Genomic DNA, 19,518 nt, shown 5'->3' on the forward strand with positions numbered 1-19,518 from the left:
GGTTTTCTTCGGGTTGCGTTCTCGGGAAAAGACAGCACGGATACTAGTTACCTTTAAAAGCTGACGTAAAATGGGAATAAACAGACCGCAAAAGCACTGTCACACGATGCTATGACTACGCGGCGAAATGAATATGCAAATAGACAAGTGAATAGATTGAAAAATGAAAACATCTGTGATACTGTGAAATAACAGGATTTTTTGATTAATTTTTTTAAATTTCCTTGCTCTTAAAATTTTTACTGCCTCCCGCCTCTCTAAATATAAAGCAGTAGTGGGGAAATGTATAAAGAAGCAGTGGGAAAAGGCGGTATTGGAACTCTTAATTCCTCACTTGAAATACGGAGTTAAGTGCAGGTCGATACTGGAGACCAGAGAGGGATTTTTAGTCCCTCTATAAATATATTTTGTAGGGCAGATTTAGTTTGTTTACTTTCCAAGAAAAGGATCTCACCTTTATTGTTTCCTGGGCCCACAATCATTAACCTCTGGCTCTTTCAGTTCAGTTCACTCGCTCAGTCCTGTCCGACTCTTTGCGACCCCATGAATAGCAGCATGCCAGGCCTCCCTGTCCATCACCAACTCCTGGAGTTTACTCAAACTCATGTCCATCGAGTTGGTGATGCCATCCAGCCATCTCATCCTCTGTCCTCCCCTTCTCTTCCTGCCTCCAATCCCTCCCAGCATCAGAGTCTTTTCCAATGAGTCAACTCTCTGCATGAGGTGGCCAAAGTATTGGAGTTTCAGCTTCAGCATCAGTCCTTCCAAAGAATACCCAGGACTGATCTCCTTTAAAATGGACTGGTTGGATCTCCTTGCAGTCCAAGGGACTCTCAAGAGTCTTCTCCAACACCACAGTTCAAAAACATCAATTCTTCGGCAGTCAGCTTTTTTCACAGTCCAACTCTGACATCCATACATGACCACTGGAAAAACCATAGCCTTCACTAGACGGACATTTGTTGGCAAAGTAATGTCTCTGCTTTTGAATATGCTATCTAGGTTGGTCATAACTTTCCTTCCAAGGAATAAGCGTCTTTTAATTTCATGGCTGCAATCACCATCTGCAGTGATTTTGGAGCCCCCAAAAATAAAGTCTGACACTGTTTCCACTGTTTCTCCATCTATTTCCCATGAAGTGATGGGACCAGATGCCATGATCTTAGTTTTCTGAATGTTGAGCTTTAGGCCAACTTTTTCACTCTCCTCTTTCACTTTCATCAAGAGGCTCTTTAGTTCCTCTTCACTTTCTGGCTCTTTAGGAAGTCAATTTTGGGTAAGGAATCTAAGGTAATTATTCAGTACTAGAACAGTTCCATTTGAGAGAGTTTGTCACAAGCATAAAAGGCAATTTTAGAATCCTTGTGAAAGTGAGGCATGTGACTGAATTCTAGTTTAAGCTTAAATGAATTTTTCTTTCATAGAAAAAAATCATATCCATGCAGGGTATTTCCCCTAGCAAATATAAGTAAAGGTTTATAAAATGCAAATCTACTGATAATAGGGAGGATGAAGAGATTCATTGGCTTATTTTAAAACACATAATTAAAACTACACAACAAAACATGTAAGAACTTTAATCTTTCAAAAGAACACCAAAATAGACAGTGTTAGATCCAGTGGACTAAATTGCAACAAAGAAGCCATGGGTCACTAAGGAAATGCTATCTGAAAAATTCTAGATCTATGTCATAATCATAGACAAGGAGTGATGCAGTAAGGGTTTATCGTCATAATCGCTAATACCAACCAGCTATTAATCGGTGCACTTATGAAATTAGTGTATCTTGACTTAAAGAAAGCCTTGAGAAATCTAAGAATTTTCAAGAAAGGGTCCTAAGAAGGTCCTACAAGTGATTCTTAGGCTGTTTCAAAATGTGAGTGAGCCATACAGACATATCTGGTTGTAGCCATAGTCAGCACCTGAAGAAAGAACATGGTGGTGGTGGTTTAGTCGCTCAGTCATGTCCAACTCTTGGGACCCCATGGACTGTAGCCCACCAGGCTCCTCTGTCCATGGGATTCCCTAAGCAAGAGTACTGGGGTGGCTTGCCATTTCCTTCTCCAGGGGATCTTCCTGACCCAGGAATCAAACCCAGGTCTCCTGCATTGCAGGCAGATTCTTTACCAACTAAGCTATGAGGGAAGCCCCAAAGAAAGAATATGGAAAGGTACTTTTTCTGAAATAACTCTTACTTGGACACTAGCCAACTGACACTTAAGAATACTTGTATATTCTGGTCTCTTCCACCATTCACTTCTTTACCTAATTGATATGACAATGCGAGAGTAGGCTGAGTGGAAAGATTCTTCCCTGAAGGGCAAGTTTGGGGATTTTTCCTGTGGATGTGTATAGTTGGCAAGCTGACACAAGTTAGATAAATATGGTCTCTATTGCTCTTGCTTCATGAACTTATTTATTAATGAAAAACATTGAAGAACTGACCTAGTTTGGCTCCCTTCATATAATTAGGGTTTTTGCCTTTATATTCTGTAAACATCTAGTGCATCACTCAAGGCGGAAAAAGAGATCAAGATTGCTGGGCATTAATCATGCCTTTCCTTAAGTAACACCTACTTATTACTATGAGTGCTGGGAGTTAATACTCCATTTAAAGCTGGAGTCTGAAAGAGATCACCTCTGGTATGTCTGATGAAAAGCTACAAGTAAGTAAATATTATAATATTTATTATAATCAATAAATATCATATTTATTATAATCAATAAGAAACATTGACCATAATTAAATTGATTGTGGACTTCCCTGGAGGTCTAGTGGTTAAGATCCTGTGCTGCCACTGCAAGGGGTGTGTGGGCTGGATCCCTGGTCTGGGAACGAAGATCCCACATGCCTCAAGGCAGAGCCAAAAAAATTAAATTGATTATACTTTTAACAAATAAGGAAAAACACAGAACTCAATGGTAGGCAATTTGACCATTAAAAGACAAATCTGAATAATCAGACCCTGGTGGCTCAGTGGTAAAGAATCTGCCTGCCATTGCAGGAGATGCAGGAGACCTGGGTTCCATCCCTGGGTGGGGAGGATCCCCTGGAGAAAGAAATGACAACCCACTTCAGGATTCTTGCTGGGGAAATCCCATGGACAGAGGAGCCTGGCGGGCTACAGTCCATGGGGTCACAAAAGCGTTGGACACAACTGAGTGACTCAACAAGAAAAATAATCAGAAATGTGGCCCCTCAAGTACTGAGACTACAGCAGATAGACAAGACACTGGAGTAATTCAGGGGTGTCCCCAGACACTCTCCCACATTTTTGCTTCTATCCTCCAGCTGTGTTTATATTATATCATATGACCTGACCTTGCTGAATAAAATAGATTCAGTCTGTTTCCTAAGAGAGCTCAGAAGTGTAGAGGAGACATTCAGTAAGTAAGTACATGAATGTACAGTTATAAATTGGATGAAGGGCCTTGAAGGAAATAAACGAGGTGCAGCTGGTGGGAATACAGGGTGATGGGACCAGAGAATGTGTGAGTGAGGAGGTGATTCAAACTGAGCCCCAAAGATGGCAGTGGGTAGGGCTGGTGCAAGTTGAGGGGACGGCAGTTCACTAAGAACCTAGCACATTGCTGCAGCCAATAAAATTATAAATAAAGATGCAAACTTACAAAATCTTCAGAATTGGTGGAAAAGCTGAAATTATATTTGTTTTTCTAGTCATAACTAGATCTAATGTGCTATCTTAAAAATAATAAGTAGGTGTTGAATAGGGCTGCTCTTTCTTTCCCACACTGTAAACATAGCATAACCCAGGTAATTACAGAGGGCAGAATAAAACAGGCATTAACCTTCAGGAATGAGGTGGGGAATTTGATCCCTTTGCTGATTTCCTGATGAATGTGAGTCATAAACTGAACTTCACCTTTAAGGGCAGCAGAAGGAAAATCCCAGGCATACCATGGTATGTAAAAATATGTTTGTGTGTGTTTGTGTGGGTCTTTGTACATATGAGTGTTTATTTAAAAAAAGAAGAAGAAGAACAGAAAGGAAGTAGGAAAATCAAAACAGTTGAATTGTTACGGGAGTAGAATTTTGGGTAATTACTGAAATTTTGAATCCCACATTATAATATGCTTTTGGGCAATAGGTAGAAATAGGTGAAAATAGGTTGCAAAGAGTCATACATGGATGAGTGACTGAACAACAACAACAACAACAATAGGTGGAAATTTTTTACTGAAGCAATATTAGGCAACCTTTAGAAATCTTTGCCTTAGGCTCCACTGGTAAGAGCCAGACAAAAATCCAGTTATCTTAGCAACTTATTCCTTCAGATAGAAGTCCTTCCAAATCCCAGACACATCTAAAACTTTGAGCTGCTCCTAGAACTCAGGACAGTAACACGAAAGTGTGGTCCTCCTACCTCCCCACTGCTGAACATCTGAGCACCTGATGCACATCAGCAGCTTTCTTGACCTTTTCGGTACAAGAGCTGAGACCACTATCGTGCTCACATAAGCAATTTCTTTCCTCTCATGTCACTGTCATCCACATAGGCATATCCTCTCATGTCATCAGCATGAACCCAATCTGGTTCAGGCTGCTGGCCACAGCTATAGTTAGACTCAGCCTGAACTCAATCCCTGACTGGATTAAATGATAAATCCCTCAGCCTATCTGCCTATTGGAGGACAGAGGGAACTCTCAGTGGTGGAAGATATTAACTAGAGCATTTATTTTTCACTTATCCACAATGCCCAGCACACAACAAAAAAATACTAGCCATGCCAAGAAGCAGCAAAAAGTGACTCATAATCAAGAAAAACCAAAACAACAGGGGCTTCCATAGTGGTCCAGTGGTTAAGAGTCTGCCCAGCAATGCAGGGGACACTGGTTCGATCCCTGGTCCAGGAAGATCACACATGCCATGGAGCAACTAAGCTCACACGCCACAACTACTGAAACCAGCGAGCCCTAGAGCCTGTGCTCTGTAACATGGGAAGCCACCTCTATGAGAAGCCCTTGCACCGCTGCTAGAGAATAGCCTCTGCTCACCACAACTGGAGAAAGCCCAAGTGCAGCAACATAGACCCAGCACAGCGAAAAATAACTAACTAAAGTTAAAACAGCAGCAACAACAATAGAATTGAATAAATCATGACAATTTAAATGTATCTCAGGAATATATGCTTAGGGAAGCCTGGCATGCTGCAGTCCATGGGGTCACAGAGTCGGACACGACTGAGCAACTGAACTGAACTGAACAGGAATGCAAGGGTGGTTTAACATTAACAGTTTAAAAGAAGGAGAAAACATACAATCAATTCAATAGATGAAGAAAATAGTACATTCAATTAATAGCCATTTGTGATAATCTCAGCAAACCAGGAATAAAAGGCAAGTTTCTTAACCTCATGAAGAATATCTTTGAAAACCTACACTGAATATCATTGATTCTTAATAGTTAAAATCTGTAAGTATGCGCTGTAAAGCAGGAAAAAGGTAAGTATGTCTCTTTAATATTGCACTGGAGGTCCTAGCCCACAGTAGTAAAAGAAAGAACAAGTATGACGACTGCAAAGGGAGAAACAAAACAGTATTAAACACATGATATGCTGACAAAATCCAAAGGAGACTATAGAAAATTTACCAAAGAGTTTAACAAGTTGTCTTACTGTAGACTGAAAATTTGTATCCCTTCAAAATGCATATGTTGAAATCCTAGCTGCCAATGTGATACTCTGGCCAATCATATACTCTCTTTGAAGGTCGGAGTCTCGGGGTATCCAGTGACCACAGATAATGCCAGTGGTGATGATACCAGTGGCAGAATCTAGTACCTCACAAAGACAGCATCTTAATTAAGTCATTCACGATCTGGATTCCTGTTTTTCTTGTGCATGTGTGTGCAACCCTATGGACTATAACCCACCAGGCTCCTCTGTCCATGGGATTCTCCAGGCAAGAGTACTGAAGTGGCTTGCCATTTCTTCCTCCAGGGGATCTTCCTGACCTCGGGATCAAAGCTGCGTCTCCTGTGTCTCCTGCATTGGCAGGAGGATTCTTTATCACTGCACCACCTGGGACGGCCCCAGTGTCCAAACTCCACACTCCATCCTTGCCTCTAAGAGCTACCCAGTATCTCCCCAAGAAATTCCTTTTCTAAGTTGATATCTTTATTTGCAACTAGGAACTCTGAATGGTACAGAGTTAGAATGTATCTTATAGATTATCTAGTGCCAACTTACTGTGATTCATCATATAAATGCAGCTAAATGGAGTTATACCTTTCTTGATATTTTTGGATCGGCCTCACTTAGGCTTAGCCACGGCAATGGTAGAAAAAGATGACCCCTCCCCAAATCTCCGTGGCTTACAAAAATGAAGATGTATTCCTCACCTTCACGTCCATTATGGGTCAGCTGGGGCTCCGCCCCATGTCATCCTGCTGGATCCAAACTGATGAACCTGAGCTAGCAGAGCAGCCTCTGTCTGATGTATTGCAGGTCTCAGTGGTTGAAAGAAAAAGGACCAAACTAATATCCCTGCTAGCTCTTAGAGCTCCCACCCAGAAGTGACATTCATCGTTTCCACCCATGTGTATCACCCACTGGGATGTACATTCCTTCTAAAGGGAGGGGCACTGCACGTCACGTGGCAAATCTGATCTGAGTGGTGTGGTGTTCTACAACTGGCTCACTGGGAGGGTCACCAAATATTTGAACAGTAACACAGTCTAACAGAGCTCTTACCACTCAGGGCTTTGTTTTATTAATTTGATAAGTTTTACAGTGCATAACAGCAATGAAATAAATTTATTTTGAAGAAGTTCTTTTTCTGGAGGTTGGGTTTGAAACCTAAACAATAGTAACATTTGATCTAGTTTATTAAATTTGGATGCAGGCTTCCAAAGTGAGAGATGGAATATGAAGAATACAAACACATAGGAACTCATACTGAAATTACACTCGAAGTAAAAATCTATTTTACAAAGTCTCATTAAGCAGAGTTAGCCTCAGGGCTTTGAGAGAGATAAATACAACTAAGATGTGCACAGGGAACTTGATGGACAATTCAGGGGGAAAAAACATGTCCACAAATAATATAAGGCAATGATAAAATAGAGATAGGATAGAGAACAATTCATAGGATTAGCTAAGTGCGAAATCCTCCAGCCTAGAGATATGATAAAATTGTATGAGGAAGGCACTACTTTACAACAAACCATACAATTCAAATGCACAATAATTTTACACCACAGGGTATGTGTGTTTTAGACAGAGACACGGAGAGGACGGAAGATTGATCTAATATGTTGCTAAGAATTCCTAACTTTAGTCCTTACAACGGTTATAGTGATGACATTTGATTAAACCCATCTTTGCCAACTAAATTAAGAAACTAGGGGGAAATATCCAAATTTCCTTTTTCTTAAAGAAAACAAAATTTATGACCTTTATCCTATAGATAAAAGGGGGTTTTTGCTTTCAAAATGTCAAATTTGGCATGTGGTTAACCAAAAATAATTGCTGACACAAAAGTCTGAAGAAGTGCAATTGTGACAGATGTAAATATTAAATTATTTACGTAAATTCAGTTAGAGCTGCACTTTAAATAAAGGTCAGTAGAGTTCTTTTGGTTAGTAAAAGATGGCTTCTTGAGTTTTCAAAAAACCACTCATGTGAAAGAAGCCAGACACCAACAGACCACATATTGCATGATTCCATTTATAGGAAATGCCCAGGACAGGCAAGTCCATAGAGATGGCAGATAGACGAATAGTTGCCAGGGGCTGGGGGGACAGGGGAATGAAGAGGGACTGCTAATGGGTACAGGGTTTCTTTTTAGGGATGAAAATGTTCTGACATTGGGTAATGGTGATGCGTATACAACTTTGTGAATTCACTAAAAACCACTGAATTGGAACAAAAAACAAATGCACAAAAGCTTAAAAAAACCTCTTAAGTTGCAAATAGGGTATATAAAAGACCCACTTTTAGAAGTACTGATCTATAGTCAAGTACAGTCTGTAATGCATAAATAATTAGGTCAAAACAACAAGAAAATCACCAAGCAGCTCTTTTAATTCTATTCCTTATCAAATATTTGTAGGGTCTTCTGGCAAGTAACACAGTGAACAAGTAGAATTTTATTTTTTATTTCCTTTTCCTTACTTATTTCTGGTGACAATGCTATTGAACATGAAAATGGAAAATGCAAAAGAAAGGGAAAGTTATAAGACAACTGGACAACTGTCTGTACGCTAGTTTGAGCATGTGGCATAATACTTGAAGGTGTATCTGATGCTCACTCAAAGACACTACATGGGGAAGAAAAGCTCAAAAATATTATGGAAAAAAAATGTATGTTCTCTCTTTTCCAGTTCTCCATTCTCTCCACTCTGAAACTGTTTTGCCTGTTGTAAATTACAATCACTCCTTCTAAACTTGCTTTTAATCCTTCATATCGATAGGTCACATTCCTGGCTTTTCTGGTTTTCTTAAGTACAGAACTTCCACAAATATTTATTGAAGCTTTTCTATGGGCCAGGAACTGTCCTAGGGGCTGTGAACCAAAAAGGCAAACATCCCTGACCCTATGGAGTTCACAATTTAGTTGGGGGAGGGAGGAAGCAGACAATAAATTATATAAGCAAGGCATTGAATTTAAGTAGCAAATAAGCTCCATGAAAAACAAAACAAAACAAAACAGGGTGCTAGGAAACGTAATAAACAGCCAGAAAAGCTTCACTGCCCAAGATGACATTTGAGGTATGGCTTGAGAAAGGTAAGTTAAGTTGTTAGGAATCTGGGACAAGAGCATCCCAGGCAGAAGCAACAGCCCATGCAAAGGTCCTAGGGGCAGGCGTGTGCCTGGCACAGTCAAGGACTAGCAGGAGGCCAGCGTGACTGAGTGCAGGACATAGTGAGTAGGGAAGTGGCGGTGAGTTGGGAAAGGCAGGAGAAAGTTGAGGGGCCAGAGGTAAAGTAGCAGAGGGGCCAGACAGGTAAAGTTTTAAAGAAAGACCACGTAAGAACTTCGCTTTTCTCATAGAGACAGAAACTAACAGAGAGTTTTGAATAGAGGGGTGACATGATTTGATGTGCATATTTCCGAGAATCCCTCTGGCTGTTGTGTTGGAAATACACCCAAGGGACAAGAGTGGAAGTCAGGCAACCACTTAGCAAGGTGTTGTGGTCACCCAGGTGGGGGATGATGCTGGCTGAGATACAGGATGGTGGCAGAGACCATGATGCAGTCAGATTCTGGATACTTTTACCAGCTTTACTGAAGTACAATTTACATATAATAAAAGTCACTATTTTAAGCACACAGTTGAATGAATGTTAGACTTTGTATAGCCATCACAATCCAATTGCAGAGCGGCTCCATCACCCTGGTTGGATCCCTTGTGCACAAAGGCAGTCACTTCCCAGTCCTACCCCCAACCCCAGGCTCATCTACTTTCTGTCTCTGGGTTTGCCTATTCTGGACATTTCCTATAAATGGACTCATAGGAAGTGTGGTCTTTTGTGACTGGCTTCTTTCACTTAGCTAATGTTTCCACAGTGGTGGTTGTGGCTTAGTCACTAAGTAGTGTTTGACCCCATGCACTGTAGCCCTCCAGGCTCCTCTGTCCATAGGATTTCCCAGGCAAGAATACTGGAGTGGGTAGCCATTTCCTTCTCCAGGGCATCTTCCCAGCCCAGGGATTGAACCCAGGTCTCCTGCATGGCAGGCAGATTCTTTACTGACTGAGCTACCAGGGAAGCATTGCTAAAGCACATATCACTGCTTCAGTCCTGTATGTTACTGAACCAATTGATGGACATTTGGATTGCTTCCACTTTTTTGACTATTATGAATTATACTGCTATGAACATGCACATACAAGTCTTTGTGTGTATGTCTGTTTTCATTTCTGTTCAATATGTACCAAGGGGAGGAAGTGCTGGGTTTTTTATATAACTTCTTCTTTTTTTCAATATTTATTTTTATTTATTTGGCTGTACCGGGTCTTCGCTGTGGCATGCAAACTCTTAGTTGCAGCATGTGGGATCTAGTTCCCTGACCAGGGATATAATTCGAGCCCCCTGCATTGGGAGTGCAGAATCTTAGCCACTTAACCATAAGGGAAGTAGCTGCGTAACTTGTTAACAAATAGCCGAACTATTTTCCAAAGTGACTGCACCATTTTACATTCCTACCAGCACTGTATGAGAGTTCCAATTTCTCCACGTCCTCTCCAACACTTGTTATTTTCCAAGTTTTTGATTATAGCCACCCTAGTGGGTATGAAGTGGTATCTCATGCATGTTTTGATTTGCATTTCCCTAAAGACTAAGGATTTGGGGCATCTTTTCATATGCTCATTGGCAATCCCTGCATCTAATTTCATCTTCTTTGGTGAAGTGTCTGTTCAAATCTTTTGCCCATTTTTAAGTTGGGCTTCTGGATATGTATTTGGAATAGAGCCAATAGGATTTGTTGATTGCCTGCAAGTTTGATGTGAGAGAAATAGAGGTATTAATCATGTCTTCAAGGTTTTTTAGCTCAAGTTATGCAAAGGTGGGTGGAGAAGGAAATGGCAACCCACTCCAGTATTCTTGCCTAGAGAATTCCGTGGACAGAGGAGCCTGGTGGGCTGCTGTGCATGGGACTGCACAGAGTTGGACATGACTGAAGTGACTTAGCATGCATGCATGCATTGGAGAAGGAAATGGCAACCCACTCCAGTATTCTTGCCTGGAGAATCCCAGGGACAGAAGAGCCTGGTGGGCTGCCGTCTATGGGGTCACACAGAGTCAGACACGACTGAAGCGACTTAGCAGCAGCAGCAGCAGCATGCAAGTGCAGAGTTGCCATTAAGTGGACAACATGAGAGAGCCTTGATTTTAAGCATGTTAAGGGTGAGATGCTTATTAGACATCCAAGTAGACTTTTCAAGTAGGCTGTTAGACTTCTGGATCTGGAATGCAGAGGAGAGATGCAAGCCTGATGATAAGGAAGGGAAGTCATCAGCATAAATGGTACAGAAAGCCATGGAACTAGATAAATCAACAAAGGAATATGTGCAGATATCCAAGGTGTCCAAACACTGAATTCTAAACCCTCCAAAATTAAGAAGTTGGGAAAATAACAAGGAAGCAGCAAATAATATTGAAACAGGGTGGCCAGTAAGAGGGAAAGCCAAAGAAAGCACAGCCTACTGCAAGCCATCTGGGAAAAGGTGTCCTCAAGATGGAAGCTAGTGTGTCAACTGCTGCTGTTAGGGTTCTGGGCTGAGACTTATCCCTTCAGTTTAGCAACATGGAGGGTGCAGGGGGCTGGTAACCAAGACAGGTGGGGAGAGCACAGTGCTGGTTAGGAACTCAGGCATTTCATCCAAAAGTATATGTAGGAAGGCAGAGTTCATAGGCCCAGTTCCTGTGGATGAGTCAGCATCATGCAAGTGGTAACATACATAGGAACCACTCAGAGTTTTGTAGAAAGACAGATTTGGATTCATTAGGCCCAGGATGGGGCCCCCATTTCTGAACTGGATCCCAGGTGATGCTGGAGCTGCCTACCCCCGGGCCACACTGTGAGGAGCAGGAGTGTGGGGCGAACTTTATCTGCAGCTTCTTTTCCGTGTGCAGATCTAACCACAGACATCAATGTCAGCCCGTTCTGGGTTGATTCTGTATGATTTTCTGTGTTCCAGGGGCTTGATGTCATCGATGGTGTAGCTCAAATGTGTGGCTTGAGAAATGGGGAAGAAACGGAAGGGGCAGTGATCGTGGAGGGAAGCTTTAGCCCTGTTTGTTGTGTGGCTAAAAGAGGGAGGGGCCTTCTACACAGAATGCAGAGGCCAGAGCCCAGTACACGGCCTCGAGACAGGCCAGGGTTGCCTGCTGGAAGGCTCCTCTTTGTCAGTGAGCTGGTGGGGTGCCTCCCAGAAGGCCCCTTTGAGGAAGACTGCCAGTATTTCTCCATGATATGTGTGAGTAATTGGGATCCTAAAGGTTCAGAATGACTCACTGAGATAAATATCCAATAGAGATTCTGTCTTTGCTTTCCTTCCTCACTCCACCCTCATTTGACTTTTTAAAATAATACCTTTATTGAGGTATAATTCACAGACCATTGAATTCACCCATTTAAAGGGTATAATTCAGGGGACTTCCCTAGTGGTCCAGTGGTTAAGACTCTGCGCTTCCAACTCAAGGCGTGGGGGTTCGATCACTGGTCAGGGAACTAAGATCCTACATGCCACACAGCATGACCAAAAAACAAACATAAATGAAATAAATGGTACAATCCAATGGTGTTTAGCATATTGGTGTGCAGAGTTGGGCAACCATCACCACAATCAATTTTTGAACATTTTCATCACCCCTGAAAGAAACCCTGAAGTCCTTGAGTCACTGGCTCATGAAATATGATATCAAAATCCACTATGATGTTTGGAAACTTTCTGCTCAGTCATTTGTGAGATTTCACAAAGCTGGACACAGGGGAGGTTAAAAGTCTATCTGCTGCATGAAAACACTCTGCAGAGATGGAAGTCCTCAGTCTAAGAAGACATTAAAGACCAGATCACATGGCCTGGTAGACTCAGAGATGCCAACACATGATCCACTAGGAGCTCTTTCCTGTTGGACATGGGTGAATGTCACTTGGGCTGACTCACACCATCCCAAGAACCCTTGGAAATGTCTGAAGTTTTTGTTTCCACCCACAAAGGTGAAAGTAGCCAATTATGATCCTATTTTGATTATTTAAAAGCAACCACTGGGAGCTCTCTCTGTTTATATACTGAATATATTCCAAAAAAAATGAAGTTTTGAAACAGGCCCTGTTTTTATTTGCTTATTAATTAGAGCTGTAACTTTTCTATGGCTGTTTTATATTTTTTTTTAAATGCACGTCATCATATGAAAAAGATTAATGACTACTTAGAACCTACTCCTATTTGTACCTTGTTTGCATTTTAAAAGAAAGCAAGACTATGTAAGACAAATGTATTTTAATTCTATTTATTTTCAATGTCTAGCATGCACATCTGTAGTAATTTAACAAAGGATGTAAAACAGCTTGCCTCTCTTGTCATAACTGATTATCTGTGTCATATATTAATAGTTTCCCTAGGTCATAAAGAAAGAGAATGAAAATGTAAAGGCCACTATATTTTATAGGAAATGGTATTTGCAACTGCATTTATATAGTCTTCAAACTCATAAAAGACATATACATGTCCCTTTAAAGTGTTAGTCACTTAGTCATGTCCAACTCTTTGCAGCTGCATGGACTGTAGCCCACCAGGCTCCTCTATCCCTGGGATTCTCCAGGCAAGAATACTGGAGTGAGTTGTCATTCCCTTCTCCAGGGGATCTTCCCAACCTAGGGATCAAACCCAGAGCTCCCGCATTGCTGGCAGATTCTCTATTGTCTGAGCCACCTAAAACTACATGTTTTTGTATGTTATTACTAAAATGTAAGTATTTTATACATAACTAGTGAGAACCTACTATTTAGCACAGGAAACTCTACTCACTGCTCTGTGGTAACCTAAATGGGAAGGAATAAGTATTTTATATATAACTAATGAGAACCTACTATTTAGCACAGGGAACTCTACTCACTGCTCTGTGGTGACCTAAATGGAAGGAAATCCAAAAAAGAGGGGAGGCATATATATATATATATATCTATTTGTTGCTCAGTCGCTCAGTTGTGTCCAACTCTTTGTGACTCTGTGGACTGCAGCATTCGAGGCTTCCCTGTCCTTCACCATCACCCGGAGCTTGCTCAAACTCATGTCCATTGAGACAGTGATGTCAAATATGTACACGTATAACTGATTGACTCTGCTGTACAGCAGAAACTAACACAACATTATAAAGCAATGATACTTCAATAAAAATTCATTTTGAAAAGTTTAAGTATTTTAAAAATCACTTCCTTTTCAGAAAATCAGATTAAGGCACCTGGGTGTCACAAGAAGGTTCAAGAAGGTCCCCCTGTGTCAGGAGCACCAGCAACCACTGCCAAGCACTCCTGGGTGATCACTCCACAGAGGGACTCTCAGGACTGTGCTATGGTGACGGCTGCAAACTACACACTCCTGTCATTGGGAAAACAAACCACAATTGAAAACCAGCTGTACCCTGCATGCCTGGATGTTTCTGGAAGCAAACTGATATGCAAAAATAAAATAAAAAAAAACCCCACCTGTTTTTTATGAATAGCCCTGGCTTTGTCTTTGTGTACCCTGGGCAAGTAATTTAATGTCTCTTAGCCTCAGTTTTCTCATCACTTAAGTTGCTGGCTGGCTAGTTGTGAGGCTTAAATGAGATGCTGTATATAAAGTGTCAGGATCTAGCAGGTCCAGTGGTAGAACATCATCCTTGCTTCCTCTGCCTGGCTTACTTGCTCTCAAGATTTGCCCTAGGGGTCACAGCCTCTTAAAGCCTTCCCTGACTCACTGGGCCCCTTGCACCTGTGCCTCTCTTACAGTTCTTGAAATAGAAAATGACTGTGGCTACATCACCTGCATGTTGTGGGTCCTGAGGCTTAGGATGGTGTCTAGCTCATCTCTTCACCCCCAACACCTGGCAGAGTATAAAACAATGTGCAATCATCACTTTATAGCGTTTCTAGTAAAGCTTAGTAACATCTATGGAAACCTAATTTTAAGTAATAAGGTAAATGAGACTATATGAAGTTATCATACTGTAAATGGGACTATATGACGTTTTCATCAGTGGGACAATAGGAAGTTATCAATAATGGAAATGGGACTATATGAAGTTGTCAGATTGTGGGTTCTTCTGAAAGCAAGAAGGCACCTTTTACAATCAAGGTATTTACAGTAAATACCTCTGAGGGATGAAAAAATATTTTAGGAAAATATTTACCATTTACTGGGAAGTTATAGATAACAAAGCAAATCTGACCTAAAAGATGAAGGCCCAGTCCTTTTAAAGGCAGTGGAGCCCTGCTAGTTGCAGGCTTCCTGACTGGTGTTTAGAAATGGTAATCAGGAATGAAAGGAACCTCTCATCACAGGAAGTGCTCAGAGGAGAGACAGAGCTGCAATTGTATCCAATTTTTAATCTCAAAAAAAAGCAGCATGGACAAAAGGAGAGCGATGTGTGAAAACCCATGAAGACACCCTGCCACAGTCAAGTATAACACTGATGTATATGTCCTGTGCGGGTATTCCCCGTAACTAGGGCAAGCAGGAGCCAAGCTATACTTGTGCCGAATTTCTGTGCTGTTTGTTATGTTTTTAATTATAGATCATGGGTTGGGAATTCAGGGTTGTGGTATTTTATGAAACATCCATTTCCAAAACTGCCAATGTAGGAAAAGAAAAAATCATTTTCTCTCCTAACCATCTAGTTCTTGGCTGGGGCTCTGAAACGAAAGACAGATTAGTCAAAACAAAGTATACACGGTTGGGAAACTGGACAGATACATGTAAACGAATGACACTAGAACACTCCCTAACACCATACACAAAAATAAACTCAAAATGGATTAAAGGCCTAAATGTAAGGCTGGATACTATAAAACTCTTATTAGAGGAAAACATCGACAGAACACACTTTGCCATAAATAGCAGGAAGATTGTTTTTGATCCATCTTCTAGAGTAACAAAAATAAAAACAAAAAACAAACACATGGGATGTAATTAAACTTAAAAGCTTTAGCACAGCAAAGGAAACCATGAATAAAACGAAAAGACAACCTTCAGAATGGGAGAAAATATTTGCAAATGAAGCAACCAACAAGGGCTTAATCTCCAAAATATACAAACAGTTCATGCAGCTCAATATCAAAAGTAAGGAAAACAAATCAATCAAAAAATGGGCGGAAGATCTACATAGACATTTCTCGAAAGTAGACATACAGATGGCCAAGAGGCACATGAAAAGATGCTGAATATCACTAATTATTACAAAAATGCAAATCAGAACTACAATGAGGTATCAATGCTGCTGCTACTGCAGCTAAGTCACTTCAGTCGTGTCCAACTCTGTGCGACCCCATAGACGGCATCCCACCAGGCTCCGCCATCCCTGGGATTCTCCAGGCAAGAACACTGGAGTGGGTTGCCATTTCCTTCTCCAATGCGTGAAAGTGAAAAGTGAAAGTGAAGTCGCTCAGTGGTGTCCGACTGGTAGCGACCCCATGGACTACAGCCTACCAGGCTCCTCCATCCATGGGATTTTCCAGGCAAGAGTACTGGAGAGGGGTGCCATTGCCTTCTCCGGAGGTATCAATGGTCGTCATTTAAAAAAATGTACAAACAATAAATGCTGGAGAGAATGTGGAGAAAAGGGAACCCTCCTACACTGTTACTGGGAATATAAACTGGTACAGACAGCCACTATGGAAAAGAGTGTGGAGGTTCCTTAAAAAACTGAAAACCAGAGCTAGCATATGATCCAGCAATCCTGGGCATATATCCAGAGAAAACCATAATTTGAAGAGATACATGAACCACTATACTCATAGCGCTATTTACAATAGCCGAGACATGGAAACAGCCTAAATAGCCATCAGCAGAGGAAAGGATAAAGAAGATGTGCTACACATATACAAAGGAGTATTAGTCATAAGAAGAATGCAATAATGCCATTTGCAGCATCATGGATGGACCTGGAGATTGTCAGACTAAGTGAAGTTAGTCAGACAGGGAAAGACAAATATGTGATATTGCTTTTATGTGGAATATATTTTTTTAAAGGTACAAACTTATCTACAAAACAGAAACTGAGTTACAGATGGAGAAAACAAACTTATGGTTACCGGGTGGTTAGGGGATGTGGGGAGGATAAATTGGGACGTTGGAATGGACATACACACATGGACATACGCACACCACAGTATATGAAATAGATAACCAACAAGGACCTACTCTGTACCACAGGGAACTCTACTCAATTGTCTGTAACGACCTATATGGGAAAAGAATATAAAAAAAAGGGTAGATATATGTGTATGTATAATCAATCCACTTTGCTGTACACCTGGAACTAACACAACATTGTAAATTGACTATACTCCAATAAAAATTAAAGGAAAAAAAGAACAAAGCACACACATTTCTGTAATATAAATTTTATCCAATCTGGGAGGCTTCATAAGGAAATGGAGACTCAAAGAAACAGTTACCCCTGAGTGTTTCTATACTAGATCTGAAGAAGGGTGGAAAGTCATGGGAAGTTTCAACTGGGGGTAACCCAGCAAGGACAGTTCCTTCAGATTCCCTCCAGCATCACTCCATCTGCAGAGAAAGGAATGCTCCTCTCCTCGGGTATGGGGGTGAGGGGCACCTCTAACCTGAGGGTCTTATGACCTGCCTTGGGGGAAGGGCAGAGACCTTCCTGCCCCTGCCATTTCTCAGATTCCTTCACCTTAAAATATTCACTATTCCAAACTGACAGATGGGGTAGTGTGTCCTCAGTCCCATCACCGAGGACTCCATCAACTGTAAGGATGCAAGGAGTGCAGTCTTTGTGCTCTCTTGCTAGAAACCAGTTAAATGACACTGGGGCCCCTGCCTTGCTTCCCTCCTCATCTGCCTTCACACAGCAGCCAGAGAGATGCTTCCTGAGGTCATTCAAATTGGATCACTACCCACCCTCAGCTACCATGGCTTCCTATCAAGCTTGGCAAAAATTCCAAAGTCCTCATCATGACTCCCCAGGGCCCTCATGAGCCTGGCATCTCCTGGATCTTTCATTCCCTTCCTCCTACTGTGCCTCACCTCTGACAGACTCTGCCTGTACCCTGTCTGTGTCAGACACCCTCCCATCCTGGGGCCTTTGGAGTTGCTGTCCTTGTAAAAATGATTTTAACAGAAATGAGAGCTCCTTTACCCCATGAGCACTTTAATGAGCACTTTAAAAGAAAACCCCTTTCTTTTCAGGAGATAAGCATAGGATGTATAAGAACTCTTATCTATACTTGGAAAATGTAATGCTCTCTCATTGACTAAAAGAAAACAAAAACCAGTTACTATTTTCCTATCTATAGCTGCAACACTCACTGAAAAAGGTGATACAAAATGAAGAAGACATGCATACATATACATGTCAGTTGCTCCCTTGTGTCCGACTCTTTGTGACCCCATGGACTGTAGCCTGCTAGGCTCCTCTATCCCTCTATCCATGGGATTCTCCAGGCAAGAATCCTGGAGTGGGTTGCCATTCCCTTCTCCAGGGGATCTTCCTGACCCAGGGATCAAACCTGGGTCTCCCACATTGCAGGCAGATTCTTTACCGTCTGAGTCAACAGGGAAGGTGATCAACTTAGAAAATGTAATGCTCTCTCACTGACTAAAAGAAAAAAAAAAAAACAGATTACTATTTTTCTATCTATAGTTACAACTCACTGACAAAGTTGATACAAAATGAGGAAGACAACTCAGATTTTTAGATCTTGGAGAATAAAGGAATTTCCATTTCAAGTGCTTCCATTCATGTGCACATTCAGTTTAAAAAATTCTGGTACAAACAAAAAACACCAAAATAAAAACCAAACAAAATCCTACCCCCTAAAACACACCCCCAAAGCCCCCAAACAAAAGATAAACCCTGACGTGAACTGATCCTACGCGGGTTTCACGTGCTGTGCTCTTTTCTAACCACTGAATAGTTTTGAAGACCACTCCAAGCAAGTCACACGAAACCACACTTGGTGAACCTTGAAGTTCTAGTTGGCTGTGCAGAGTTCTTCTTTAAAAGACTTTACATCACAACAGGCAGTGCTCGGAAGCCTCCAGGAGAAAGATAGCATAACAGAATTCCTCCCAGAGGGCCTCAAGCTGCTTTCTTTAAAACCGTTTGAAAACACATATTTGCTTTGTATGTTCTGCACATTTGGGGGAATTCTGTCATGAGGCAGGTAAACTGTATAGTCCATGAAGACTTCAGAGCTCTGCCAAAGGGTCTTAGGAGAGTAAAGAAAGAAGATCTGGTGAAAATGTGTAGGTTTGGAGGTAACTTACACACTATAGTGAAAACGATAAAAAGTAAAATTCTATGAACTTCTAAAAAAAATAAGCTGTAATCATACAGATGGACTGTTGTATTTCAACATTATACAGGTTGGTTCGACACTATTTACAAAAACTTCACAGAAGTGATTCCCTTTTCCTTGAGGAGACAAACATTGGGAGATTCAAAGACCGAGGTAACGGACTTCCTCTGAGAGGTTAATGTCAGTTTTTACAAAAGCAGGGTTCAGGATTGGGAACACGTGTACACCTGTGGCAGATTCATGTTGATGTATGGCAAAACCAATACAATATTGTAAAGTAATTAGCCTCTAATTAAAAGAGAAAAAAAAGAAAAAAAAAATACAAGGGCAGAAAGATCATTGGAACTGAAAGCACACGAAAAAGAGGAAACATGGCTGAGCTCTCTGCCCTCCCCCAACTGCCTGAAAGCAGACCCAAAATCCCCCTTGTGAATTCCCTACCAGGGGATAAGCACCCGATCACTGGAGGTAGCATGGCACAGAGAGGAGTCTACACAAACCATACTAGACGACCCATATC

Source organism: Bos indicus, chromosome X (genome assembly GCF_029378745.1).
Source record: "Bos indicus isolate NIAB-ARS_2022 breed Sahiwal x Tharparkar chromosome X, NIAB-ARS_B.indTharparkar_mat_pri_1.0, whole genome shotgun sequence".
Taxonomy (NCBI): Eukaryota; Metazoa; Chordata; class Mammalia; order Artiodactyla; family Bovidae; genus Bos; species Bos indicus.